This window comes from Moschus berezovskii, chromosome 18, assembly GCF_049115385.1.
Source record: "Moschus berezovskii isolate FMDL1 chromosome 18, NW_MosBer_1.0, whole genome shotgun sequence".
Classification (NCBI taxonomy): domain Eukaryota; kingdom Metazoa; phylum Chordata; class Mammalia; order Artiodactyla; family Moschidae; genus Moschus; species Moschus berezovskii.
This window is the reverse complement of record NC_142477.1, coordinates 41787174-41815130: the sequence shown is the minus strand read 5'-3', so window position 1 is coordinate 41815130 and position 27957 is coordinate 41787174. Positions and strand designations below refer to the sequence as shown.

General features: G+C 42.9%; 1 protein-coding gene across 3 annotated transcripts in view; it reads left to right on the top strand.

The window, feature by feature from the left end:
* FYB1 (FYN binding protein 1) overlaps window positions 1–27957 on the top strand; it is a 181505-nt gene that overhangs the window by 48680 nt on the left and 104868 nt on the right. Inside the window, exon 1 of one of the 3 annotated variants that reach the window (XM_055422137.2) lies at window positions 14134–14287. The exons of the other annotated variants lie outside the window; for them this stretch is intronic. The gene's annotated coding sequence lies outside the window, so the exon portion shown is untranslated. Of the gene's footprint in view, window positions 1–14133; window positions 14288–27957 lie in introns of those variants that run through there. 3 annotated transcript variants of the gene reach the window in all.

The window sequence follows — 27957 nt, the reverse complement described above, 5'->3', positions numbered from 1 at the left end:
ATGCTGTTATAGGCACTAGTCTCAGAAAGTGGTCAAAATATGACCTAATCATTGCTAGGTGCCCCATGCTGTAAAGGGCAGAGGAAACACAGATCTAGGCAGGACTGCCCCAGAGCCAGCCATATAGCTGTGAAGGGCAAATTCACTTCACCAACTTTATAACTTGAAAGATGCTACCAAGAAATTGACATGCACCAAAATATTTCTGCTTTAGATCAGCAATGGCCATATCTGAATGCTTACCCACAGGGCCTGAAAGTGAGTCACTCAGTTGTGTCTGAAATGCAACCCCATGGACTATACAGTCCATGGAATTCTCCAGTCCAGATTACTAGAATAGGTAGCCTTTCCCTTCTCCAGGGGATCTTCCCAACCCAGGGATTGAACCCAGGTCTCCCATATTGCAGGTGGATTCTTTGCTAGTTGAGCCACAAGGGAAGCCCTTGAGATATTACCTTGAGGTATTACCCATATACCTGTTTGGAGAGGATCTCTTCAGCCCTTAGATCACTCACTTTGTATTTCTGAACCTGAGTGCTCTTATCTATATGATCGACGTAATAATCATCCTTGTGCTCATGCTCAGTCGTGTTTTGACTCTGTGCAACCCTATGAACTATAGCCTGCAAGGCTCCTCTGTCTGTGGGATTCTCCAGGCAAGAATACCTGGAGTGGGTTGCCATTTCCTTCTCCAGAGGATCATCCCAACCTGGGGATCTAATCCATGTCTCCTGCATTGCAGGTGGATTCTTTACCTGCTGAGCCATCAGGGAAGACATAGCAGTCATGTAGTTGACTCACTGGAAAAGAGTCTGATGCTGGGAGGGATTGGGGATGGGAGGAGACGGGGACGATGGAGAATAAGATGGCTGGATGGCATCACTGACTCGATGGACATGAGTTTGAGTGAACTCCGGGAGTTGGTGATGGACAGGGAGGCCTGGTGTGCTGTGATTCATGGGGTCGCAAAGAGTCGGACACGACTGAGCGACTGAACTGAACTGAAGGGCTAAATTAGATAATATATAAGAAGTCTCATCTACCTTGCCTGAAACATGTTAATCCTTCAATAAAATGTAGCCATAATTATCAATTTTACAAAGCAGGCCAAATTATATTGCTGAGTGATGGAAAATATAAATAAAAAGTGAATTTCCAAGAATATACCTCAAAATCACTCCTTTTTGTCAGACTTAAAAGAGTTTAGGGTTCCAACTGATTCTGCTGAGATTGCCTGTAAATTGATAGCAGAGTTCATAGTCTCTGGTGTCCTTTCATTTGGTTCTGGGTGATGGCTGGTTTCTCCTTGGGCTTTCTCCACTCACACTGCAGAGCCCGCGGGACAAATCAGCTCAGCATCTTGTGCACACACCAGCCATTCCATGTGGGAAAGCATAAACTCAGGCCCATCCCAATAAGGCTCACTGTCCTACTAGTGTTTTAAGTTCTGCCATTAGTAAAAGAGTATCAGTCCTCATCTTCTAAAAGACTCAGCTCCGCATGCCTGGGATCCTAAACCCCAGATTCTTTCCATCAGCCCCAGCCACATACGAGCCCATGAAGCAGGATATTCTGTCCTAAATGAGCCCAGTCTTGTGTGGCAGACATACCCTCCCTCACAGAGAGATGAGACCCTCTGCATGACGTCACCACAAGATAAAACCTCTTTACTATCCTGCTTTATTTTCATACATTACTAAGGATTAGAATGGGCCAAAAGAACCGACCTAATTTAATAGTGAGAAAAGGCTGTATCTAGCTAAAATCCCCAAAGACTCATCAATTGTAGTACTAGAACTGTGTTTTTTAAATTTTATTAGCTTCCACAACCAAAAAAGAGGGGAGATTACATCATAAGGGAGGGATCTTGCTTTATTAGCTTCCAGAGTCAGAAAAAAGAAAAGGGAAATTATATCATACATAAGAAAGATCTCACACATTTTCTGCCTTGTATTTTCTTTTCATAACCTCTTTATTTAACTGCTGGGAAATTAAGGGGAAACTCACCATATCAAAAAAACATTGACTCTAGTGACTTAAATTTAAAATCTGTGGTTCTTCATCTTCAGTAAAATGAGAGCTTATACTCCTACTTCTGTTTTCTTCAGTTCTGTGGGGGACAACAATTCCAAAGTTTTCACGTCCAGGACATGGAACACTTTCAGGAGGTAGAAGTAATATTTTGCTTTGTTTATTTTTGAGAAATGTTTAAAATAGGGAGAGGGGGGAAGCACAAAGAAGTATACCACAAACACCAATGGATCCATAACCAAGACTTTTGTTATATTTGTTGAAGTCTTTTTTAATATGTAAAGAGTAAACTGTACACAGAAAGTTGAAATCAGTCATCATCCCTCCTCAGACCAATTTCCCACCATGGCTTCGCAAAGACAGTGTGATTCTTTACCCACCAAGGTCAGTGCTGGTTTGTCCTGACTTGTGTGGCCACAATCCCAAATCCCAGAAGATGGAGATGATAACTGCTCCAGTTAAGAGTCACCCACTGCTGCTCACTGGATCTTTCACCTCATATCCTGATCTGGTCACTCTAGGCTCTGTGTGTGTCAAGAACAGACACAGCCTACATGGCAAGACCAAGCCTTCTGTTCCCTAGTTCCCATTTGACCTCCTCAAGGTGAAAGGTGAAAGCTTTCCCCAACAAAAGACACTTTAGGTCAGTCTTGTTGGATTTAAGAGATACAACCCTGCAAGAGAATCTAGGAAGAGAATGTCAAGAGTTCTTGACCTCCATCTCATGAATTGCAAATAAAATGCCTCCTCTGGCTAGGGAGGTGATTTTAATGATCTAAGTATGCATGCCTGCATGGTAAGTCACTTCAGTCATTACTGATTCTCTGTGACCCTGTGGTCGGTAGTCTGCCAGGCTCCACAGTCCATGGGATTCTCCAGGCAAGAGTACTGGAGTGGGTTGCCATGCCCTCCTCCAGGGGAATTTTCCTAACCCAGGGATTGAACCTGTGTCTCTGTGTCTCCTGCATTGGCAGGTGGGTTTTCTTTACCACTAGCGCCACCTTGGAAGCCCCAAGTGTGAGCTGTGTGTGCATGCTCAGTTGGCTTCAGTTGTGTTAGACTCTTTGCATCTTTATGGACTATAGCCCGCCAGGCTCCTCAGTCCATGAGATTCTCCAGGCAAGAGTACTGGAGTGGGTTGCCATGCCCTCCTCCAGGGGATCTTCCCAACCCAAGGATAAAACCTGGATCTCCTGCAATACAGGCAGATTCTTTACCACTGAACTACCAGGGAAGCCTCCTATCTAAGTATGCTGCTACAGTTAAGTCGCTTCAGTCATGTCCGACACTGTGAGAGCCCATAGACGGCAGCCCACCAGGCTCCCCCGTCCCTGGGATTCTCCAGGCAAGAACACTGGAGTGGGTTGCCATTTCCTTCTCCAATGCATGAAAGTGAAAGTGAAAATGAAGTCGTTCAGTCATGTCTGACTCTTTGCGACCCCATGGACTGCAGCCTACCAGGCTCCTCCGTCCATGGGATATTCCAGGCAAGAGTACTGGAGTGGAGTGCCATTGCCTATAGTTATAGCAAATCATAGAGGCTCAGTGAAACTTCAGTTAATTTTTGTGTCAGGTTTTCAGACTTTTCAAGAAAAGTCATAAGTCTGAATAATTATGTGAAATCACTCTAGTTTTTACATTTCCCCTTTTTTTTTAAAGTTTTACATCTACAGAAAAGCTTAAGCAATACTACAGAAAACAACTGTATTCCCTTCAGCTAGACTCACCCAGCTGTTAACTTTTTGCCATGTTTTATGTATATGTATGCTACCTCCCACATAGCTCAGTTGGTAAAGCATCTGCCAGCAGTGTGGGAGACTTGGGTTCAATTCTTGGGTCAGGAAGTTCCCCTAGAGAAGGAAATGGCAACCCACTCCAATATTCTTGCCTGGAGAATCCCATGGACAGAGGAGGCTACATGGCAAGCTACAGTTCATGGGATCGCAAGAGTCGGACATGACTTGGCACTATCTTTCTTTCTGCACTGCACTGCACTGCTAAGTCACTTCAGTCGTGTCCGACTCTGTGTGACCCCATAGACGGAAGCCCACCAGGCTCCCCCGTCCCTGGGATTCTCCAGGCAAGAACACTGGAGTGGGTTGCCATTTTCTTCTCCAATGTGTGAAAGTGAAAAGTGAATGTGAAGTCGCTCAGTCGTGTCCGACCGTTAGCGACCCCACGGACTGCAGCCTACCAGGCTCCTCCATCCATGGGATTTTCTAGGCAATAGTACTGGAGTGGCTTGCCATTGCCTTCTCATCTTTCTTTCTATGTATATGTATAATTTCCTGAACCACAAAGTAAGTTATGCAAATCATGACAGTTCATCTCTAGAAATTTAACCATGTATCTCCTAAGAATAAGCGCCTTCTCCATTTTTAACTATAATGCCATTATCACACCTAAGAAAAGCAGCAATTTCTTTATCATTTAACTGCCCATATGAAATTTTCTCTAATTACCCCTGCATTATTTTATATATTTTTTTGTTCAAATCAGGATCCAATCAAGATTTATATATTACATTTCATTGTTATGTCTCTTTGGTATTTTTAATCTAGAAGAGTTCTCCTACCCTCTGTTTTTTTTTTTAATTTTTATTGGAGGATAGTTGCTTACAATGTTTTGTTATTTTCTGAACACTCTTGGACATAAATTGCAGCAAGATCTTTTTTGACTCACCTCCTAGAGTAATGAAAATAAAAACAAAAATAAACAAATGGGACCTAACTAAACCTAAAAGCTTTTACACAGCAAAGGAAACTGTAAACAAGATAAGACAACCCTCTGAATAGGAGAAAATATATGCAAATGATAAGGGATTAATTTTCAAACTAAACAAACAGCTCATGCAGCTTAATATCAGGAGCTTCCCCAGTGGCTCAGTAGTAAAGACTCTGCCTGTAATGCAGGACACCAGGGTTCAATCCCTAGGTCAAGAAGATCCCCTGGAGGAGGCCAAACCCATTCCAGTACTCTTGCCTAGAAAATCCCATGGATTGAGGAGCCTGGCAGGCTATAGTCCATAGGGTCATAGGACACGACTGAAGCGACTTAGCATGCACACATGTATAGCTCAATATCAAAAATACAAACAACCCAAATCCAAAAAATGGGCAGAAGACCTATATAGTACCTAAATAGGTACTTCTCCAAAGAAGACATACAGATGGCTAAGAGGCACATGAAAAGATCCTCTTGTGTTTTTTTTAACTATTTTTAATTGTTAGTAATAAATATGATTTACATGAATTTGTGTATGTGTGTGTACATACCCACACACTCACTCACAGGCAACAAAAGCAGGTCCACAGGTCAGCTTCACACTGTGTGTGTATGTGGTGGGGGGTTGCATCTCTGTATCCAGGTGTAGTCTGTCAAAGGTCCCACTTCCAAAAGCAGAGTCAATATGGTCTGTCTTGGCCCATATTATGGGCCTCCCTGGTGGCTCAGTGGTTAAGAATCTGCATACAATGCAGGAGACCCAGATTTGATCCCTGGGTTGTGAAGATCCCTTGGAGAAGGGAACAGCAACCCACTCCAGCATTCTTGTCTGGAAAATCCCACGGACAGAGGAGCCTGGTGGGCTACAGTCCATGGGTTGCCAAGAGTCAGACACGTCTGAGCGACTAACACCAGCCCATATTAGTGCATTCGCTTGTCAGGGTTAGAAAGACAAAAGAAAGAAACGGAATTCCTTTTCTCACTCATTGCTATTAATGAAAGGTCTCAGCACTGCCTCTGTGCTAAACTCTAAGGAGGAGGTAGATAAGAGACACTTGGAAAAAGCATCTAGTTACAAATGCCCCGTGACTGGGCTCTACCCCAAATCTACTCAATCTGGAATTGCACTTACTTTAAAAACATCTCCAGCTATTAGTCTGAATATCAAAGTGTGAGGACTACTATTCTAAAGACCCACAGAAAAATTAAGAATTGGGCCCTAGCCCTGGCAAATTCTAGTGAAACCAAACCATAAAATGTTATCACTGAGACAATCAATCCTCTTGAAGCCCAGAGGGATGATCAGAGAAGGCTTCATCGGGGGATGTGGATTCTGAGTGGAGTTCAGTGATGATATGGGTTAACCAATGAAGAAGGAGGGGGAAACCTATGGAAATGAGAGAAGCAAATGCTCTGCCATGAGACGTCCTGCAGATTTGGCAAAGAGGATGAAGGAGAGTCTCATCTCATCCGTGGTGAAGGGTTTCCATTTTTATTTTTTTCCCTGAAGGATTGGAGAGCCACCGAAGGGCTTTAAGCAACCATGATCCAGTGGATCAAAGGAAGAGCATGCTCGACAGGCCTGAGAAGAGAGGATTGGAGGCAGAGCAATTTCATAAGAGGCCACTGAAGCTACTGGGGCAGGAGCCGAAGTGCTCAGGATAGAGAAGCACCAGGATGTTCGGGGCAGGCTTGGACCTGGGAGTCAGAGAAAGGAGGCTAAAGCTGTTTCTGGGCTCTCAATTCAGCCTCCTGTGACTTCGTGAATGTGGTGCCTGTTGGACATTTAGGTGATAATGTTCCTTAGGTGGTGATCTGGTCAGGAGAGCTGTGGTGAGAGCCTCAGACCCAGGAGGGGCAACGCAGTGAGCTCAGAATGGGGCGAGGAGATGGCTGTGGATCAGACAGAGGGCGTGGCTGGATTTGCCTGTTAAAGAAAGCAAGTGGTTAACCCATTTGAATGGGTGGAACCGACCACAGGCATGCGGGTTTTGTTGCCGCTCTGGGTCCTTGGCCAACATCCTGTCTCCAGTGGTCTGTCTCCTTTTCTCCAGGGGTCTCCTAAGTGGAGGACCCTCCAAACAGAGGGCTCAGCACAGTTTGTGAAAGATGAAGAGAAATCATTATATATACTGTACTTTTTTAAAAAATCTCATCTTTTTTACTTTTGTTTACATTTCATAATGGATAAAGTGTATTCCCAAAGTAATGTAGATGGATGGATGGATAGATAGATAGATAGAGATCACTAATAAATACCCAGATATTAGGAGCATATGTTCAAATACATATTTTTTGCTACCTACAACAGTGAAAAATCTTGAATGATCACTTTTCTGCATGATTAAACTCAGGAAAGGACTCAAGAAGGACATGAGGGAATATGGGTGAAGGTCTTGCAGGCCCACTGTTCAGAGATCAGTGGCCTCTTTCAAATGGTTCTGCTCACTGATAAAACCCCAAGTGATAGAAAACTTGGAAGGTGTTCAAGTCCCCTGCCTTTTCCTGTTTTGAACATATGTTTAGAATCTTAGACACTCAGTGTTGGAAGAATCTTTGAGGTTGATTAACTCATTTTCTGCTTTCCTGAGAAGCAAAAAGAAAAAGGCAAGTTTGAGAAGAAAGTTGGGGTCTAAAGGAGAAAAAGGAGAAGAAAGTGGAGAAAAGCCACCCTTTCTTCATGTATTAACCTGGAACTGGTCCTGAATCTTTCAGGTTATATTGTTTTTCTGGTCCTCTGACTTGTGTGCAGGCATTTTGGGGGCTGGGGAGGAAGGGTGGGGTTGGGAGTTAGCTGTTAAAGTCAAGAAAAATAAGCAGAACCTGTTTCTTGACTTGCCTGCTACGTGATCCACTCCCATCCTAACTGCCAATGTGTCTGGGAGTAGAGTGGTTTCTGATGGCAGGTGATGAACTCACTCCAGGAATACCCACCTTTGACGACCTGTGATCATACGTCATTGGCTCAGCGACAGAACTCCTGACGCCCAGACATATGTTGTCAGGAGGGCAGCCCCGAGCTTTGGATGCATTTGTGCTTCATCTTGTGCTTCTTATGTGGAGCAGAACGAGGCTCAGGCTCTCCTGCCAAAGGCACTCATGTGCTGAGCAAACAGAAGGTAGAAGCCTGTGCCATCTGTCTTCACACTACACCCAGACCCTCCTGGGAAAGGAAACCTTGGGATTGTGCGAAAGCCCAGCTTCAGGCCAGATCGTTTTCACTCCCAAACACGTTCTGACTTGTGTTCTGAGTAAATCTCAAGAGGCTTTAAACGGCACAGCAGAGTCAACGCAGCCACCAGAACCAGAATACCTCTCCTTGAGACGCAGCGGGACTGGGCCTTGGCTTTGTGTCACTCACTCCCCTCAGAACTCGACTGGGGAGTTCATCATTTTTTATTTATTTTTAATTGGCGGATAATTGCTTTATAATGTTGCATTAGTTTCTATTGTGAAAAGTGAAAGTGTTAGTCATTCAGTCATGTCCGATTCTTTGCAATATCATGGACTGTACCTCTGTCCATGGGATTCTCCAGGCAAGAATACTGGAGTGGGTTGCCATTTCCTTCTCCAGAGAATCTTTCTGACCCAGGGATCGAACCCAGGTCTCCTGCATTGCAGGCAGATTCTTTACTGTCTGAGCCATTTTCATTAATTCCACACAAAAACATGAATCAGCCATAACTATATTCGCCCTCTCTCTATAGCCTCCCACCCCTCTAGGCCATCACAGAGCATCAGGCTGGGCTCCCTATGTTAAATAGCAGATTCCCACTAGCTATCTATTTTACACATGATAGTGTATATAAGTCAATGCCACTCTCTCAATTAGTCCTAACCTCTCTTTCCCCAGCTGTGTCCATAAGTCCATTCTCTATGTCTACATCTCTATTCCTTCCCTGTAAACAAGTTCATCAGTATTATTTTTCTAGATGCCATAAATATGCATTAATATACAATACATCATTTTTCTGAGGGACAATCAGAGTCATAATTGCTAAAGTGTAACAACAGTAATACACACAGTATTTTAATTTAGGGGACTTCCCTGGTGGCTCAGTGGTAAAGAATCCACCTGCTAATACAGGAAACATTGGCTCCATCCCTGGGTTGGGGAGGTCCCCTAGAGAAGGAAATGATAACCCACTCCAATCTTCTTGCCTGGGAAATCCTATGGACAGAGGAGCCTGGCAGGCTACAGTTCATGGGGTCTCAAAAGAGTCGGACATGACTTAGCAACCAAACAACAACAAAAGCATTTTAATTTAGAATCAGAAAAGCAAACTTGCTCACAGGCTACACGTATAAACAGGCCAGTGCTATAGGCGGTAGTTACCAAATGGAGATAGCGTAAGATTGCTCAGCCTGGGGTAGAGGTGAGGATGGGATGAGATAGGGATAGTAGAAGAATGTGCCTGGATTACAAAGACAGAATTCTGATCTCCTAACTAGGTACTGCTGCTGCTTCTAAGTCGCTTCAGTTGTGTCTGACTCTGTGCGACCCCATAGATGGCAGCCCGCCAGGCTCCTCTGTCCCTGGGATTCTCCAGGCAAGAAAACTGCAATGGGTTACCATTTCCTTCTCCAATGCATGCATGCATGCTAAGTTGCTTCAGTCATGTCCGACTCTGTGCGACCCCACAGACAGCAGCCCAGCAGGCTCCTCTGTCCACAGGATTTTCTAGGCAAGAATACTGGAGTGGGTTGCCATTTCCTTCTCTGAACTAGGTACTGCTACTAGAAATAATGAGAAAGCTGAATTCCTCCATTCTCATCACATTACCTCCCAACTCACTAATTTTCCTCCTGTAGTATTTTATTTCCTTGTGTTGCACAACAAAATTGCCCAGGATGGGGAAGAAAAAGCCTGGTATTCAAGTGCACAAAGAATGAACTATTCATTGAATCCTTCATCATTTGCTTAGAATTGTTCTTGCTGGGGGAGGAGCAGAGCACTAAACATTTATTATAACATCCAGAAGCACTGAGGTGTTAGCTATGATTCTGTAGCAGATGTAATGTAAGATCAACCATATGATTTAAGAAATTTTTAAATGATTGTAATTTATGGAAAGCTTTAGGGAGCAGGTACAAAAATAAGGAAAAATAGATATTCAAATACAAACCCCATGTTATATTATTGATTTCTCTTTTTTTTTAGTTTGATTTATTTATTTTTAATAGAAGGATAATTGCTTTACAGTATTGTGCTGGTTTCTGCCAAACATCAACAGGTCATTATTGGTTTCTTAAAAAAAAAGAAAATTGTACAATGAATTCTTTCCAACTCTCCCTTCTGTTAATACCATCTCAAGAAGGGCTATATGTGAAGAAAAATAGGCCCCTCTTATCTTGTATTCTTTCCTCTAAATGAAGAGGAAAAATACGACTGCTGTATGATGTCTTGAAAGCCTTATATTAATTTTCTGGCTCAGAAAATTAGTTACATATACCAAGTGCATATGGTAACAGAGGTTTACACCAAAAACAGTGGCTTTGGCTTTTGTACCTATTGATTACAAGCTACCCAAGACAGAGGGGAAAGGGAGAAGCAAACAACATGTTTATCATCATTATTATGTTATTGTTGGCAAATAATAATATATTCTTGCACATATTTTCCTTTATAAGGATTTTATAAAAATAGGGGGAAAATTGAGTGTTTATTATTACATAATGATAAGATCATCTCAAGTAAGATAGATCTGAGGAAGTATCTAATCTTCCCTTAATTTCAGGAACAAATCATCATGTTACTAAACTGACTTCATGGCTTTTTATTATTAAATCTTCAAACCTATTCAACCACTATCAGCAAGTATAGTTACCCTCCAAATCCAATCAAACATTCAATTTTTAAAATACAATCTTTCTAAATGTGTATATTTCTTCTCATTTGGAAAGCTAAATTTATGTCTGTCCCTCAGAGGCAGACACTGCTACACATCTTTTCCTGAGATAAATGCATTAAAAAAGCATCCATCCCAAGAAGCCATCCTCGGCCTCTAACAAATTAATTCATTTCACAATATTTATAAAGTGCCTTCTGTGTAACAGACACTGCACCAGAAGCTTGGATTCAAAGACCAAGAAGCCACAGTCCACCCTCAAAGAGCTCAAGGTCTAGAGGGAGAGACAGATTCCAACAGCTAAAAGCACTGAAGACAAAAGAAAGCAGGCCGCCTTCTTTGGTCTTTAGGCACTGCGGTTAGATGCCATCAGTCTCCACTGGGCTTTGAAGCATCAGCAGGAGTGAGTCAGGTGGAAGAAAAGAGAGGGAGTATCTTCCAAGAAGACAGGGCACATTCTGGGTCATGGCAGGTTTGTTTTATTTTGGGTATCAGGAAGAAGTTGCTGGGGAGAGGACACATAAGTCTTATTTTTAAAAGTTAACATTTTGGGGGACTTCCCAGGCGGTCCAGCAATTAAGACTGTGCTTCCAAGGCAGGGGACAGGGAACTAAGATCCCACATGCCATGCAGTGCAGCCCAAAATAAATAAATTAATTACAAAGTCAACATTTTTCTCCTTTCTCTTTCTCTCCTTCATAAGCATCCAGTAAAATCTAGGGATGGTCAAGGTGCTCCCTGGTGCCAGGGTCCAGCCTCCTTCCACCTCTGACTCTGCCCTTGCTAGGGCATTAATAAGCCCTAGTTGTCAATGAACCTGAACTGCTTAGGCCTGCACAGCCTTCTGGGAGAGAAAAGCACCACAGGCCCAGCTTACGAGCACTAAGCAGAAGCTCTACAGATCTCTTCCACCTTGATTCCACTTGGCCCGAACTCAGTCACATGGCCACAGCTAGTGTCAAGAGGGGCTGGAAAATATCCTATTTGGTATAGTTGTATGCCTGGCTGAAAAGCAAGAATTCTATTCCTATAGAACAGGTGTTGGCAAACTTTGTCTGCAAAGGGCCAAATAGTAAATATTTCAGGCCACACACAGTCTTCGTCAGGGCTTCCCTGATGACACAGATGGTAAAGAATCTGCCTGCAATGCAGGAGACCAGTGTTCCATCCCTGGGTGGGGGAGATCCCCTGGAGAAGGAAATGGCAATCCACTCCAATATTCTTGCCTGGAGAATCCCATGGGCAGAGGAGCCTGGCGGACTACAGTCCATTGGGTCGCACAGAGTCGGACACGACTGAGCAACTCTCACTTACTCATCCACAGTCTTTGTCACGTATTGGTGCTGTTGTTCTTCTTCATTTTTGTTTTTCTTACAATTCTTTAAAAATGTGAAACCCATTCTTAGTTTGAGGCTCTGTAAAACAGGTCATAAGCCAGATTGGGCACACAAAGTGTGTCAAGCCTATGGAAGAAAAGAAAATTATTCAAGAAGAAAAGTGCCCATTCCCAGCATGAACTCTCAGTTCAGTTCAGTTCAGTCGCTCAGTCGTGTCCGACTCTCCGCGACCCCATGAATCACAGCACGCCAGGCCTCCCTGTCCATCACCAACTCCCGGAGTACACTCAAACTCATGTCCACAGAGTCGGTGATGCCATCCAGCCATCTCATTCTCCGTCGTCCCCTTCTCCTCCCGCCCCCAACCTTTCCCAGCATCAGAGTCTTTTCCAGTGAGTCAACTCGTCTCATGAGGTGGCCAAAGTATTGGAGTTTCAGCTTTAGCATCAGTCCCTCCAATGAACATCCAGGATTGATCTCCTTTAGAATGGACTGGTTGGATCTCCTTGCAGTATAAGGGACTCTCAAGAGTCTTCTCCAACACCACAGTTCAAAAGCATCGATTCTTCGGCGATCAGCTTTCTTCACAGTCCAACTCTCACATCCATACATGACCACGGGAAAAACCATTGCCTTGACTAGACGGACCTTGGTCGGCAAAGTAATGTCTCTGCTTTTTAATATACTATCAAGGTTGGTCATAACTTTCCTTCCAAGGAGCAAGCGTCTTTTAATTTCATGGCTGCAATCAGCATCTGCAGTGATTTTGGAGCCCAAAAAAACAAAGTCTGACACTGTTTCCACTGTTTTTCCATCTATTTCCCATGAAGTGATGGGACCAGATGCCATGATCTTTGTTTTATGAATGTTGAGCTTCAAGCCAACCTTTTCACTCTCCTCTTTCACTTTCATCAAGAGGCTTTTGAGTTCCTCTTCACTTTCTGCCATAAGGGTAGTGTCATCTGCATATCTGAGGTTATTGATATTTCTCCCAGCAATCTTGATTCCAGCTTGTGCTTCTTCCAGCCCAACGTTCCTCATGATGTACTCTGCATATAAGTTAAATAAGCAAGGTGACAATATACAACCTTGACGCACTCCTTTTCCTATTTGGAACCAGTCTGTTGTTCCATGACCGGTTCTAACTGTTGCTTCCTGACCTGCATACAGGTTTCTCAAGAGGCAGGTCAGGTGGTCTGGGATTCCCATCTCTTTCAGAATGTTCCACAGTTTATTGTGATCCACACAGTCAAAGGCTTTGGCATAGTCAATGAAGCAGAAATAGATGTTTTTCTGAAACTCTCTTGCTTTCTCCATGATCCAGCGGATGTTGGCAATTTGATCTCTGGTGCCTCTGCCTTTTCTAAAACCTGCTTGAACATCTGGGAGTTCACGGTTTACATACTGCTGAAGCCTGGCTTGGAGAATTTTGAGCATGACTTTACTAGCGTGTGAGATGAGTGCAATTGTGCGGTAGCATGAACTCTACAGGATTATAAACCACTTGGAGGAAGAGATCTGCCTCATTCCCCTTTCGAGGCTAGCACAGTGCTTGGTCCACAGAGTAGATGCTTAATGTGGACGAGTGATGAGTGAATGAATAGATGGAAGACAGGGGAGACTAATAGCTACCGTTTCTTGTGATCCCATTTTGTGCCAAGGATAGTCTCTTAACATAGACTGTCATTTGAAGACCCCGTTTTCTCCAGAGTTTGAAAAAAACTCTAGCCAAGAGCAGACGAGTGAATCTGCTGGGTTTTCCACCTGCTTCACCCCCTTAGGTTCCTAGAGTCAAGCAGCCCACTTCACCTCCCAACCACAGATACAATTGGGTCCCAAATATGGTCCCAAATATTAGGGAAAGGACCTCCCTAATGCTCCCCGTCCTTGACCTCCACTGCAGGCAGACAATCCCGGGAATGCAAGGAGGTTATGGAACCAAAGACCTTCCAAGTTCTATCCTTTGACAGCCATAAGGGCAGCAGGAGAGCCTTGACTTGACTTGGTTTCACCCTTTTAAATATCACATGCTTGGCGGGAATGTCAGCAGAAGCCTTCAGGCTGAGTAGACACTTTTTAGTTCCTCCTCCTTCTTACTCAATATCCTGAGGGCATAAGAGGACTTTTCTTGTCTAAGTCAGCCTGGTGGGGCGGGGTTGGGGGGAAGCGTGGATCACCCAACCGTTCCCCTGGACGTCTCCTTGCCAGGGCTCAGAAAGTGCCACAGGGCTTGGACTCTCCATCCTGAGCAGACACAACAGCCCAAAGTGAGGAGTGGTCCAGTCCCTGGCCCCTGGAAGACCTCCTCAATGAGACCACCCTGCCACTTCATTCTGCAGGAGTCAGGTAACAGCTCTGCCCAGGTTTCCTCTTACAAATCAACATGGGATTTTTTTTTTTTTTCCAGCAGGAAAATGTACCGCCTCCAAATTCTGGCAGCACAGATTGTGCTGGCTGGAATCATTGACAGAAAGGCATGTTTTGTTGGCAAACAGCAGAAGAGGTGGACATCAGACACCACAGCTCAGCTTCATTGTAGCCAGAGGGTGATAAGCAGATAAAAATGTGTCTGTCATTTGCTCTAGATGGGGCTTCTCACACATGGCTCTTCCAACGTCTGCTGTTGCTAGCATTAAATGAAGTCTTGCAACAAAACCGGAGCCACAGTCCTAATTGAGCACAGATGATTGATTTCAGTCTTGGCTCCTGACAAGCCTGGTCTTACCCATTTGATGAAGAGGAGCAAATTTCATTTTTTTCCTCAAAGCTTAAGAGCTGACAAGAAGTGGGGATTCATGTGAAATTCCTACACAGACTAGGGAAAGGGGGCTATGCTACCATCAACTCTGCCTTCTCAGAAGGAATTCTGGCCAAGTGGGACCAATGACAATGGCTACAAGTCATCTGAGGAAATCCAAAATTTAGTTGGTGCCTTGGGCCCTCTTGTATGAATCAGAGTCTTCCATGAAAATATCACAGAGTCTTTTCTCCACCCCACCCCCTTTAACTAAACTTACAATGAGGTAATTAAAATGAACCTCTTACTCTGCCTCCCACCAACTGCATGACTCTGGGCGAGCCACTTAACCTCTCTGAGCCTCAGTTTCCTCCACTCAAACAATGAGAATAATAATAGTACTCACCTTCTAGGCTTGTTGTGAGTGTAAAATTATACATACTTATTGGGTATTAATATTAATAGTAATTAATACTATTAGAGATCACTAATATGTGCCACTTTTAATATTTTGACATTAGAGATTACTCTGTGTAGAAAAGTAGATGGGTTTATGAACATAAGGCTAAATCATGCCTTGGCTTTTATGTACAGGCTGAGAGACTGTTGGGAAGGATTTTAGGTTGATGGAAACATGCATATACAAGGCAGGACACAAACTTTAGATATTCTGATACTCCCAGAAATTAATGATAAATGAGGAGCATGAGGACTAGATGGTTCCTTTCAATAAAACTATTATCTTTTAAAATGCTCCATTAAAGATGATCATGAATATCAATGGAATTTTAGTGTAAATTCATGGGACACACTGGAGAAGTTAGGCTTCTGTTTCAAACAGAAATGTCTGGGAAGGACTCCATTTATCTTGGAAAATTATTTTAAAAGTTCAAATCTATGCCTTCTGCTTGCTATTTCCATCCATTTAACTACCAGCTCGCTTCAAAGGCTACCCAGCTCCTGTAAGAATCCAGAGGCCCCTTCTCTGGACTAAGAGTATAGTAAAGCCTGCAAGGAGATCCAACCAGTCCATCCTAAAGGAGATCAGTCCTGGGTGTTCATTGGAAGGACTGATGCTAAAGCTGAAACTCCAATACTTTGGCCACCTTATGCGACGAGTTGACTCACTGGAAAAGACTCTGATGCTGGGAGAGATTGGGGGCGGGAGGAGAAGGGGACGACAGAAAATGAGATGGCTGGATGGCATCACCGACTCGATGGACATGAGTTTGAGTGAACTCCAGGAGTTGGTGATGGACAGGGAGGCCTGGCGTGCTGTAAGTCATGGGGTCGCAAAGAGTCGGACACGACTGAGCGACTGAACTGAACTGAACTGAAAGCCTGTTTGGGGGAAAATTCTAAAAGCTCCGGCAGCCTCACTGAGTAGTCACACCGCCACCTAGTGGCACAAAGGCTAAATAAGTGCAAGCGATTGCCCTGAAGCTTGTTCCCGCCTTGTTGCTGCTGCTGCTTAGTCGCGTCTGACTCTGTGCGACCCCATGGACAGTAGCTCGCCAGGCTCCTCAGTCCATGGGGATTCTCCAGGCAAGAATACTGGAGTGGGTTGCCATGCCCTTCTCCAGGGGCAGGACCCAGGGATCGAACCCGGGCCTCCCTCATGGCAAGTGAATTCTTTACCGCTGAGCCCTCTAGCATTCAGTTCAGTTCAGTTCAGTCGCTCAGTCGTGTCCGACTCTTTGCGAACCCATGAATCACAGCACGCCAGGCCTCCCTGTCCATCACCAACTCCCGGAGTTCACTCAAACTCATGTCCATAGAGTCGGTGATGCCATCCAGCCATCTCATTCTCTGTCATCCCCTTCTCCTCCCGCCCCAAATCCCTCCCAGCATCAGAGTCTTTTCCAGTGAGTCAACTAGTCGCATGAGGTAGCCAAAGTATTGGAGTTTCAGCTTTAGCATCAGTCCTTCCAATGAACAACCAGGATTGATCTCCTTTAGAATGGACTGGTTGGATCTCCTTGCAGTCCAAGGGACTCTCAAGAGTCTTCTCCAGCACCACAGTTCAAAAGCATCAATTCTTCGGAGATCAGCTATCCTCACATCCATACATGACCACTGGAAAAACCATAGCCTTGACTAGACGGACCTTGGTTGGCAAAGTAATGTCTCTGCTTTATAATATGCTATCTAAGTTGGTCATAACTTTCCTTCCAAGGAGCAAGTGTCTTTTAATTTCATGGCTGCAATCAGCATCCGCAGTGATCTTGGAGCCCAAAAAATGAAGTCTGACACTGTTTCCACTGTTTTCCCATCTATTTCCAATGAAGTGATGGGACCAGATGCCATGATCTTTGTTTTCTGAATGTTGAGCTTCAAGCCAACCTTTTCACTCTCCTCTTTCACTTTCATCAAGAGGCTTTTGAGTTCCTCTTCACTTTCTGCCATAAGGGTAGTGTCATCTGCATATCTGAGGTTATTGATATTCCTCTAGCCTTGCTGCTGCTGCTGCTGCTAAGTCGCTTCAGTCGTGTCCGACTCTGTGCGACCCCGTAGACAGAAACCCACCAGGCTCCCCCGTCCCTGGGATTCTCCAGGCAAGAACACTGGAGTGGGTTGCCATTTCCTTCTCCAATGCATGAAAGAGAAAAGTGAAAGTGAAGGCGCTCAGTCGTGTCCGACTCTTCGCGACCCCATGGACTGCAGCCCACCAGGCTCCTCCATCCATGGGACTTTCCAGGCAAGAGTACTGGAGTGGGGTGCCATTGCCTTCTCCGTCCTCTAGCCTTACTGTCCCTTAAAAATCATGTTTTCTACTATTGGAATCCCATGTTAATGAGAGAAGTGGGGTGGGGTGAGGGAGAAAAATCAGGGGAAGTAGACAAGATTTTTCATTGGTCTGAGGGGTTAGTAGTGGCTGCTGCTGGGTGAAAATTTCTAACACCAAGAATGTGGAAGAGGACTGTGGTTCACTGGCAAAGTTAAGATTGTGGTCCCAGGGGTTTTGGTTAAGACCATGGTTCCAGAATCAAGAAATGAGTTAGAATGGGGCCTCTGCCATTCACCGGCTATGGACCTTGAGTGAATTACTGAACTGCTCCATGCCTTGGTTTCTTTGTCTATAAAATGGGGATAACAATAACTTTTTCGTTGTTTATTATGAGCTCCTAGCAAAGAAGGCAATCCATAGCATTACCTATTGTCATGATTGTTTTTAAGAGGAAGATGCTGTAGAAACTGCTATCTCACAGGTCAGGTGGTGCAGGACAGTGGGCCCAATGGTTGAGCAAATAGGACAACCAGATTCTGGTTCTGTCAATAAGTAGCGTGTGACCTTGGGTGGATCACATATCCTGTTTCCTTTCCTGCAAAATGAAGAGCTTGAATTCATTGATCATTAAGGTTATTTTTTCTTTCTCAAACACTGTAAATCTAAGGCAAGTCTTCCCATTAGAACTGGCCCACCTTTAAGGCTCATTTTGATCTTTCTTTTTACCAAAGCCCAGAGTTAAGAGTGTCCCAGGCATTTATTTGTATAGCTGCTGGTGGATGAGAAATAGCCAGCAACTATAGATACAACTACTGACACAGTTTTCACTGTATCAGTCACAAGGAAAAGACCAAGTATACATTTGGTCAGGATGAGAACCCAATGGAAAGTCCTAGAAACTGAAGAATATTCCCCCATCAGAAGATGGTCTAGGATTTCTCATACATTTGAAGAGTTCAGAACGTGTTTTGTTCTGTTTTTTATCTCTGCTAACTAGCCTCCTTAACATGACAGGAAACCAACAAAACCTTTGAGCTGTACAAATTCAATATATACTTTATTACTAGTGTTGCTAAGTCTGTGCCACCCGTGTTAGTTAAACTAGTATCTGATCTTGCTTCCAAGAGTCAGTAAATGCCACCAAAACTCATCTACTGCATATAAGTATTAATAATTCCCCATTCTGTTATTCCAAGCCAAGGACCATTCCACTAGAGACACCTTGCTCTGGGATGATAACGATGGTGGCCCAGAAAAGATAATTATGAAACAATGCTTCCTGCCCTTCATCCTAAACAGCACCCATGCAAGTGCTCAGACATTTAGAGAAATCAGAACAAAGGCATCCTGGATCTTTGTGAGGGTGAGTGTATTAACTCCTTGTGGATCCTATAACAAATCACAAACTAGGTGGCTAACAACAACAGAAATTTATTCTCTCAGAGTTTTGGAGGCTGGAGTTCTAAAATCAGGGTGTCCACAAGGCCACATTGTCCCCAAAGGCTCTAGAGGAAAATCCTGTTTTTGCCTTTTCCAACTTTTGGTAACTTCTGGGACTTCCCTAGTGGCTCAGATGGTAAAGAATCTGCCCACAATGCAGATCAGAGTTCAATCCCTGGGTCAGGAAGATCCCCCAGAGAAGAGAATGGCTACCCACTCCAGTATTCTTGCCTAGAGAATTCCATGGACAGAGGAGCCTGGCAGGCTACAGTTCATGGAGTCGCAAAGAGTCAGACACGACTGAGCAACACACTCACTCACACACACAACTTTTGGCGGCCTCCAGCATTCTTTGGCCTGTGGCTGCATCACTCCAAGCCTGCCTCCTCCTTCACATGGCATTCTCCTCCTCTCTGGTCTTTTCCTCCTCTGTATCTTATCTTACAGGGACACTAGTCCTTGTATTTAGTGCCACCTGGTAAATCAGGATGATCTCATCTTATCCCAATTATACAAATCCCGCTGTTTCAAAAAGGTCACGTGCACAGGTTCTGAAACATGAACATATATTTTGAGGTTGCTACCATTGAAACCACTTAGTTGAGACAAGGCAGAAATTTAGAAAGACAAGCAGTCAGCCTCTCCACCCCAGTTCCACCCCACGCTGAATCAGTGCTAAAAAGGGAAAGTCATTCAGTCATGTCCGACTCTTTGTGAGACCATGGACTGTAGCCCACCAGGCTCTTCTGTCCCTGGAATTCTCCAGGCAAGAACACTGGAGTGGGTTGCCATTCCCTTCTTCAGAGGATCTTCCTGACCCTGGGGTCAAACCCCAGTTTCCTACATTGTAGGCAGTTACTTTACCATCTGGGCTACCAGGGAAGCCCATGCTGAATCACGGTAGCCCCCAAAGACATTCCAATCCTTGCCACTGAATTTCAGCAACTCAATAAACATGTGAGGATAAGAGCAAGAGGGATCCAAGGTCCTAATGGTTTTGAATCATTTTTGTACCCAAATACACCAGGTGATGCCACACCTTCCCATTTGTACTGGCTGGGCTGGTCATTCTCCATAAAGAAATCTTTGAAGAAACAAAACAGGATGCATTGGAACATTTAACATGTGCAGCTTGAAAAAATCCCCAGGGTGATTCCACCACACCCTGTGCCTCTTACCTTCCTCTTTCCTTGCCTTAACCTCAAAGTAGACCATTCAAAATATCTGTATTTCCTTCATCAGTCAAAAAATAACTTTAGTCAGTGCCAAGTGTGCTTATACCTCTCAAGTCGTTTTTGTTTTTATTCATATTAGAAATTTGACAGTGGCCCACTGTTACGTGTTAGTCACACTTATATGTGTCATTTAAAATATCCTAGAAGTTAAAAAAAAATTTTGAGTCAAAATTTCATCTGAGCAGTAAGATGTTTACATATAAGCTTGATATTCGTGAAATACCATTTTTCCTCCCTTTTGAGACTTTTTCCTTTTTTTAATTGAAGTATACTTGATTTACAATCTTATGTTAGTTTCAGGTGTATGTACAGCAAATTGATTCAGATATATACATACGTAAATATATAATTTGTCATTATAGTTGATTATAAGACATTGGATATAATTCCCTGTGCTACACAGTAAAGCCTGCTGTTTATCTGTTTTGTATACAGTAGTGTGTATCTGTTAATGCCATTGTTGTCGTTGCTTACCTGCTAAGTCAGGTCCTGCTCTTTTGTGACCCTGTGGACTGTAGCCCACCAGGTTCGTCTGTCCATGGGATTTCCCAGGCAAGAACACTGGAGTGGGTTGCCATTTTCTTCTCCAGGGGATCTCCTGACCCAGGGATCGAACCCCCTCTCTTGCATTAACAGGCAGATTCTTTACCACTGAGCCACCAGGAAAGCCTATACTCTTAATTTATCTCTTCCCCCTCTTTCTCCTTTGGTAACCATGAATTTGTTTTCTATGTCTGTGAGTTTGTTTCTCCTCTATAAATAAGTTCATTTTCATTATTTTTGGATTCCACCTATAAGTACTATCATATGATATTTGACTGACTTCACTCAGTATAAGAATCTCTAGGTCTATCAGTGTTCCTGCAAATAGCATTATTTTATTCTTTGTTATGGCTAAGCTATATTCCATTGTATATATATTAGAATATATATATATATATATATCACATCTTCTTTATCCATTCATCTGTTAATGGGCACTCAGGTTGCTTCCACATCTTGCCTATTATAAACAGCACTGCAGTGAACACCGAGGTGCTTGTAACTTTTCAAATTAAGAGTTGTCATCTTTTCCAGATATATGCCCAGGTGAGGCTTTGGAGGAGCATATGGTAATTCTATTTTTAGCTTTTTAAGAAACCTCCACACTGTTCTTCATATTGGCTGCACCAAATTACATTCCCACTAACAGTGTGGGAGTATTCCTTTTTATTTCCATCCACTCCAGTATTTATTATTTGTAAACTTTTTAATGACAGTCATTTCAATAGGTATGAAGTGATACCTCATTGTAGTTTTGATTTGTATTTCCCTATTAGAGATCTTGAACACCTTTTCATGTACCTGTTGGCCATCTGTATGTCTTCTTTGGAGAAATGTCTATTTAGGTCTTTTGATTGGGTTTTTTTAATTTTTTGTTGTTGTTTTTATTGAGTTGTACGAACTGTTTGTATATTTTGGAGGGTTTCCCTGGTGGCTCAGTGGTAAAGAATCTGCCTGCCAATGCAGGAGATGCAGATTCCATTCCTGTGTTGGAAAGATCTCCTGGAGAAGGCAATGGCTACTCACTCCAGTATTCTTGCCTGGAGAATTCCATGGGCAGAGGAGTCTGGCAGGCTACAGTCCATGGGGTCACAAAGGGTAGGACACAACTAAGCAACTAACACTTTTCTTACTTTTTGTCTTATATTTAAGTCTTCAGGCCATTTTGAATTTATTTTTGTATATGGTGTGAGGGATTGAGTCATTTTGATTTTGCTCTTTCAATCACTGTAACTTAGAAAAAAAGAAAAAAAATCTCACTGTGTGAAAATATAAAAGCAATTTTTTTTCATATTGGTTCACATCCTTCTTCAACTTCCCTCTGGTAGTAAACTTGAAGTTGCAGTCAGCTGAACAATCAACACTAGTCCCAGGGGACAATGGATAAACCAGAATGGTGCTCCAGACCCCTAGACTGACAGTTACATCACTCACGTCACTGACTCTAGAGAACAGCTCTTTGAGAGGAAAGAGATCTAATAGAGTCATCTACTTAAACCCTGACTCCTACACCAGACACACTTAGACCAAACATCAAAAAAAGCAGGCAGCATTGTTTGTCTTCTTTTAGCTATTTCCCCTTTCCAGGTGACCTGTGATGTTGCAAAACCAGTCAGGATATTCTGGCCAGAGACCTACATCCCCTTTGTCACATTCTGTCTCCTTGTTCATGTCAGGGTATTGATAGAACAGATGTTAACACTTCATCTGCAATGATGAGGGGTTCTTGAACTAAAGGTAAATTACTAGGATTTGGTGGGAAATTTTTTGGATTAGAATAAGAAACAAAAAGTTCTGTATGTGAGCTGAGATTTTTAAACTCCAAATACTAACTATACAAGAAGAAAAGAAAGTCATGATTCTATGATGTATTGAGGAGAACACGAGACTTAGAAAATCTGGGTTTGGATCTCCGTTCTACCATGTGCTTGAACTCCATATACCTTTCTGTAACAAGAAAAATTTATCAGGCTTTGGGAGGATCAAATGAGATATTATACATGGAATTTTTATTTTTAAGTGTGGTTATTAGTTCTAATAATAGAATTAGTAATGGGTATAAAATACCAAACTCCAGAATGTTTTTTGCCGTATATACAAGCAAACAAAGAAAAATACTGAGATCATCTGTAGCCTGGAATAAGCAATCTTAGTAAAGCACAGATTTTGAAGTAGATAGTGGCAAAGTGCCACATACCAGAACTAACACATTAGCAAGGAATCACTAGGATGCTCTGGAGAAAATAAAGAAATGTGTGAGTGAGTGGGTATGTGAAAACCCAGAGCAGCTGAAGTCATGCAGCACCTTGGAAAATTGAGGGCACCTGAGAAAAGAGAGTGGTTAGGTGTTAAGAGCAGGATATACACCATGGAAAGGTTGAAATTGAGAACATCACAGTTTTAATGAGAAAAGATGCAAACGACAGTAAAGAGCCCCATGACAACAAAGGAGAGAAAGTGCTCATTTCATGGCAGTCTTGCTGCTGTGACTTCCAGGAGAGGAAAACAAGTGAAGTCAGGACCGTGGAGTGACTGTATTATTTAATCCTGATTAAGAAATAGTGAGTGCATTTTCTTCCAAGTTCAAAAGAAGAACTGGAACAGAAATGGGTTGAGAAGAAAGAGGTATGGGGGAAGGAGCCCACATACTCTGTAAAGTGAGGTTCCAAAAATCATCCATCTCTCTGTGGATGGATGTGAATCTCCCATAACCTTCCATTTCTAATGTTTATTTATTTTTTTTCCCTCAAATCACACTCTGGCTGCCTCGCTGACTGGCAGCTAGCTGCTCTCTGTCTTGATGGGGCTGTTGAAATCGTCTTCTTCTAAGTGGTTCTTGTCACACAGAACTTCTCACATGCTGGGAAGGAAGTCTCTAGAAAACCCCACAGAGGCCTCCTCTCCCCACCCCCACCCACTCCAGGCAGACCCTACCCTTTCAGTTTCTAACTTCCCGTCAAGGGCAGAAAGGAACTGCCAGGCTTGGTGTCAACGTGTGTTTACGTGTGTTGAGAGGGATGTGGGGGTTGAGGAAAAAAAAGAACAGAACATTTCTGTTCTGTTTTTCCTATGCCAAGGAGTATCTTTCTCAGTCATCAAGAATGTTTTGTTTCAAATTTCATGTGTTTGGCAAAGTGTGTTCTCTTTTGCTGGTTCTTACTCTTTTTTTATATGAAAATAGAATAGCCATTAGAAATAGTAGATGAAAATAAGATTTCTTTGGGGTGACACTTGGAGACACAGAAAAATGAAACGACTTATGTTGTATTACCATGTGGACATTAAAGATTATCCTAAGATCCAAATAAGCCCCCAGAAAGAGATCTATAAAAACACTTCAATTATCTATAAGTTCATTAGACAAAATGTAAATTCCTCAGAGATTACCCTCTGATTTCATATAGTTAATGCAGGCTAAGTGGATTGTCTACTTTTGCTTTACTGACTACGCCAAATCCTTTGTTGTGTGGATCACAAAAAAACTGTGAAAAATTCTTAAAGAGATGGGAATACCAGACCACCCCGACCTGCCCCTTGAGAAATCTGTATGCAGGCCAAGAAGTAACAGTTAGAACTGGATATGGAACAACAGACTGGTTCCTAATCAAGACAGGAGTACGTCAATGTTGTATATTGTCACCCTGCTTATTTAATTTATATGCTGAGTACGTAATTCGAAATGCCAGGCTAGATGAAGCACATGCCGGAATCAAGATTGCTGGGAGAAATATCAATAACCTCAGATATGCAGATGACACCACCCTTATGGCAGAAAGTGAAGAAGAACTAAAGAGCCTCTGGATGAAAGTGGAAGAGGAGAGTGAAAAAGTTGGCTCAAAACTCAACATTCAGAAAACTAAGATCATAGCATCTGGTCCCATCTCTTTGTGGCAAATAGATGGGGAAACAGTGGCAGACTTTATTTTTCGGGGTTCCAAAATTACTGCAGATGGCAACTGCAACCATGAAATTAAAAGATGCTTGCTCCTTGGAAGAAAAACTATGACCAACCTAGACATCATATTAAAAAGCAGAGACGTTAGTTTGCCACCAAAGGTCCATCTAGTCAAAGCTATGGTTTTTGCAGTAGTCATGTATAGATGTGAGAGTTGGACTATAAAGAAAGCTGAGGGCCGAAGTATTGATGTTTTTGAACTATGGTGTTGGAGAAGACTCTTGAGAGTCTCTTGGACTGCAAGGAGATCCGACCAGTCCATCATAAAGGAAATCAGTCCTGAATATTCATTGCAAAGACTGATGCTGAAGCTGAAACTCCAATACTTTGGCCACCTGATGTGAAGAACTGATTCATTTGAAAAGACCCTGATGCTGGGAAAGATTGAAGGCAGGAGGAAAAGGGGACGACAGAGGATTAGATGGTTGGATAGCATCACTGACTTGATGGACATGAGTTTAAGTAAGCTCCGGGAGTTGGAGAAGGACAGGGAGGCCTGGCGTGCTGCAGTGCATGGGGTCACAATGATTCGGACATGACTGAGTGACTGAACTGAAGTGAATTATATCCTAAGCAAATGTAAGCTAAATTTGCTGTAAAAACTGTATGAAACAGAACTTATCAACATCCTATCAGCATTCCACTAACATCAAGAAGTCAAAAATTTACGGAAGAACAAACTTCAGAAATACTTAAAAAGTCATATTTAATTTCCTCATCCGTTAATGTTTAAGCCTTCAGAGGCCATGCCAAAGACAAAATTGTACTTATGCAGGAGCTATTTGGTCAGATAACCAGGAAGATGTTCGAAGGTTCTAATTTGTAAAGTGATGGTGATTTTCAGACCTGATCTTTCAGGACAAAGGGAACACAAACGCCGAACCGATCAATATATCTGGAGAGTTCAAGGTGACTCAGCATTGGGAAGGTGGGCCTTCGCCAGCTAAATTTTACCAATTGCTGAGTGACCTTGCTTCCCCTACTTCAGTTCAACCCAGAAGGAAGAACCCAGTGGGAACCAGGAAGGAGTGCAGAGCAGCAGGTGCCTGAGATCACAGAAGAGGGAGTGGGATGCCCAGTGGCATCTACAGAGGTTTACTGCCAAGGTGCTGCTCAGTCTAGCCTCCGGAGGGAAGCCAGGCACACACACAGCTGCCAGAGACCCCACTCGTGCCAGGTGTTTTCTTACTACATTATACCTCACAACTCGAGGCTGAGGTGGGTCATCTATCGTTCCCTCTCCACCTTCTCAAGTCGCTGACAGAAATGTAAGGGGTTGTCACAGTGGGGGCTGCCACTGCTTCTTCCGCTGCCAGCCCCTCCTCCCTGGGCTTTGACCAGCCTGTAGCAGCCCTCTCCTGCCCCAGGAACTCAATTTGTGGTGAGAGGCACGTTCCCACATCCTGTTAAAGAGGGGCTTGATGCTCCCTTCAGCATCAGAGGCTCAGCCAACTGGAATCCATAACAGCCCATTTGTCATGAAGTAGACAGGAATCTCCTGAGAACAGATTCACGGCTGGGTTCAACGCTTCTTAAGAAGCTAAGGAAATCTTTTCTCCTACTATCGTCTGTCTCATCAATCATGGACAAATTCAAACAAATTCAGCCCATCAGCCAGTATGTTTATGTATATATAATTATGGCTGATTTGTGTTGTTGTGTGGCAGAAACCAACACAACATTAGGTCCTTCCCCGGTGGCTCAGATGGTAAAGAATCTTCTGGCAATGCAGGAGACCTGAGTCTGATCCCTGGGTCAGGAAGATTCCCTGGAGAAGGGAATGGCTATCCACTCTAGTATTCTTGCCTGGACAATCTCATGGATAGAGTCTAGTGGGCTACAGTCCATGGGGTCACAAAGAATTAAACACAACTGATTGACTAAAAGTTTCACTTTCAACGCAAATTGTAAAAATATTTTAAATATTTAAGTAAAAATAAAATGAACAATTATGAAAAGAAATGTGTCAGGCAATATGGGAGTGCTTATTTGGATGGGGAGTGACAGAGGGGGAACATTTTTGAGGGGAAATAAAGCAGGTCCCTGATTTTTCATCTCCTTAAGGAAACAGAGTACACACATTAAATATATAAATCATGATTCATTAAGTACCTAAATATTTAGACAGTGTTAACAGAGATGAAAAGACTTTACTTCAGTTTCAATGTCTATTTTTGTGTGTGTGTGTGGAACTTGCCATCTACCATCTTGAGAAGCTGTGTCATAAGTACTGTATTTTCAGTCAGCTGCCATGAACACTATCTTGACAATCAAATGCAATGAAAGTCATTTTATTGTATAATTTCTAACAAAAAGCGGTTTTAAGACATCTTATTTTCAGACTAAAATAATTGCATCCCCCCAAAGAAAAAAATTATCTTTTCCAAGTTTACTAGGTGTAGCAGATCAAGTCTCTTTAAAGAGAAAAGACAACTTATCACTCTGTGTGTGTGTGTGTGTGTGTGTGTGTAAAGTTGGGGAGGGCTTGGGTTGGTCATGAAGAACATATTTTTATTTTCTTTAAGCAACAGAAATCAATGAGGCTAAATATTACTATTGCTCTATGAAATAAGAATTCATATTGCTCTATGAATTGCATGAGTCTAATCCAAATTTTCACCAGCCTATTCTTACTTCAGGGGTGGTAAATTTATCTGGCTTATAGAAAAATGTGCTATCTTTTCAGTCTTTTTGCTATATTTCTGGTTAGTCCTGGGCTGAGTGGATCCCAAATTTGAACAACATGAGCCGTCACTTTGGCAGGAGCTGGGCTGTCCCGTACAGTGCACCACCCCTCATCTGCCTCCTTCCCTCTTCACTGGGCAGGAGTAGGGCTGACTTCCTGGAATACTTTCCCATTACATATGCATCTCCTCTCAGCCTCATATTATCCTCTGATGTCACTCTATATGGGGTTCTGGGCAATAGTGACAGTGGTAGGAACTAATTTTGTTCCACAGGTAGAACCAACAATTCAGACCATATTTGAGCAATGATATGTCATCTCAACAAAGCAATAAAAAAAGAAAATCTATACGGGGTAAAATTGATCAGTGACTAAAGAAAGAACAAAGAGAATGAGAGACATAGAGAAAGATTTGAATAAACTATTGTTATTTGCCAACTTTCCTCATGATTAAAAGCATTATATGCGATCAAGTAAAATCATTTTCTTCTCTTATTCCATGGTCTCCATTTAGAAAAGAATAAGAGCATCCATAATAGGGGTTCATTTTCCTCATGATTTAATTTCAAAAGTGACACTACCACATCTTAAGGAAGCAAAATCAAGCTCAAAGTTATTTTATTTATTTATTGGCTGCGCTGTGTCTCAGTTGCTCTGTGCAGGCTATCTCTAGTTGTGGTGACCAGAGGCTA